Source organism: Phaethon lepturus, unplaced genomic scaffold (genome assembly GCF_000687285.1).
Source record: "Phaethon lepturus isolate BGI_N335 unplaced genomic scaffold, ASM68728v1 scaffold45123, whole genome shotgun sequence".
NCBI classification, from domain to species: domain Eukaryota; kingdom Metazoa; phylum Chordata; class Aves; order Phaethontiformes; family Phaethontidae; genus Phaethon; species Phaethon lepturus.
Window position 1 is genome coordinate 639 of NW_010529167.1, and position 2,287 is coordinate 2,925.

Genomic DNA, 2,287 nt, shown 5'->3' on the forward strand with positions numbered 1-2,287 from the left:
TCCATGTATAAATATTTACTTGTTATGTCTGGTCTGAATGCACAAGCCTACCAAGCTTGCAAAAACATTTCTTTATTGAGCTGTGTCTAGACGTTTAAAAAGGAAAAAAAAAAATCAACTGTAGTCCATTTTTTTTGTTTGTTTCTAGTTGAGCTGTGTGTGAATGCTTTTTTTTTTGTTTGATTATTTCACTTATCTTTAAAGACAAAATATTTGCACAAAAAACATTTTGTTTAAAGATCTGCAATATAAATATATAAATATATATTAAAAATAAGAGAAAGTGTATGTGTAAGGAGCAGGAGTATTTTTGTATTAGAAGAGGCCTATTCAAAAAAAAGTTGTTTTCTGAACTAGAAGAAAAATGGCAATTTTTTGAGTGCCAACTCAAAAAGCGTGTATTACATTGTAAAAAAACAAAAAACAAAAAAAAAAATCAAAAGCAGGGGTTTAGAGTTATTTATATAAATGTTGAAATTTTGCACTATTTTTTAATATAAATATGTCAGTGCTTGTGTTGGTCAAAGCCTCTATCATGTCTACCATGAACCTGTTAAGGGATGTATGTCGAAGTGAAGAACAAAGTAGCTGGAAGGGGGTGGAAAACCGCTGAAGTGGAGATGCCAGCCCTGGGAGGAGCGGTGAGCGAGTCTGCATCTTATGCAAATCCTTAATTTCCAGAGTCCCTGCGCGTGGCCGCCGACAGTCACGGCTTTATACATTCCCTACAAAGCAAGAGGAGTTGGTGTATGTCTGTATGTCATCTGGTAGGATTATTGGAGTAAAAAGGTAAAAGAAAAACTCCCTGCTTCTGAGTCAGTAATGACTGAAGCAGCCAAAAATTACTTGATTTTTCTTTTTTTTTTTTTTTTTTTTTTTTGGACAACCTCTAACTTTTTGGAGGGGGGTGGTGGGGATGAGAATAAACTTCTGTGTCTGAAGGAACAAAGTGTTTTTTGGTTTATTTCTTTCAATGTTCAACTGAAGGGCCCTATTTGGAGCTAAAGTGCTGATTATAGAAGTTAATGTGAGTAAATGGTAATGTACCCACCGGCTGCCTTTCAGCTGGGGTTTAAATACCTCATTGAAAATACGAGCTGAAAAGCGTGGTGGTGGTGAAAGTCGTTTTCATTTTGTATTAACCTCCCAAACCTCTATTTGGCATAAACGGGCGCAGCCCTGTCTCGCAGCTCTGCCGTCCCCCGGGCTGCCTCTGGTCACCGCTGTTTTTTACTTTATTATCCTAGCTAAAGAGGCATCAGATACAGTAGATGGAAATGAATTTGCTCCTGTGATGTATTAATTAAAGGCTAAAGAAATATGCTTAATGCTTTAGAAGCAAACCCCCTTTACCTCTTCTGAAGATGCCCTCATCCACAGCAGCACGGTCCTACCTGCCCTCCCGCCCGCCGGGTGTTGTGCGTCTTTAATTTATCTTGGTTTCAGAAGCATTTTGTCTTACTATGCTATTGTTTACATTTTTATATTGCGTAGGTGTCCGGTAGGTGTTTTACCCTCACGGTGAATTTGTACGTGACGGAGCGAGCGAGTGAGAAACCTGAGAGCGCGCGAGAGGGAAAGCAAAAGGGAAAAAAACTGTTCTCGGTCCCGTCTCCGGGGCCGGGAGAGCATCTCTCCGAGCGCGAGGAAGGGTCCGTAGGGCAACCACAGAGAGCGAAGCTTTTACAAGGAGGTGTGATTTCATTTTCTGCAGGATGCTATCTAGTAGAGTGACATAAATGAAAGATATAAAGGCAATAACTATTGTTTTTAAGCAACTTTTCTATTACTTGAAAAAAAAAACAAACCATGAGAACGGTTTTGAAGTTCTGACCATTTGAACAATATTTATATATATTTTAAAGAAGACGATGAATAGCCGAACTTGAAGTTTGATCATTATTTTTTGCTTTTTTATTTTTGCCTGGAAATAGTCCTGTACCTTCTCAGTATTTCAAACTGCTTTTCCACAGCTCTTGAAATCTTCATAGCTTTGCAGTCATGTAACCTAAATTTTGATGCCGAAAAAAAAAAAAAAGCCACAAAAAAAAAAGTCATGCAAAGGAATAAATCTAGTTTGTCATGAAAGGTACAAAACCGATGAATTTATATGAGTTTTTAAGATGTATCTTTCCTTTATGTAACATGTCTATTTAGTGCCTTATTAAAGAAACGGTAACCCTCCCTTTTTAGAGAGGGGAAAACAAAATCGTCACTAGCGCCACAAGTAACCAGCGTCTGGTCTCTTGCTCCTTTGGACCTTGCATTCGATTTTCCAGCCCCGTCT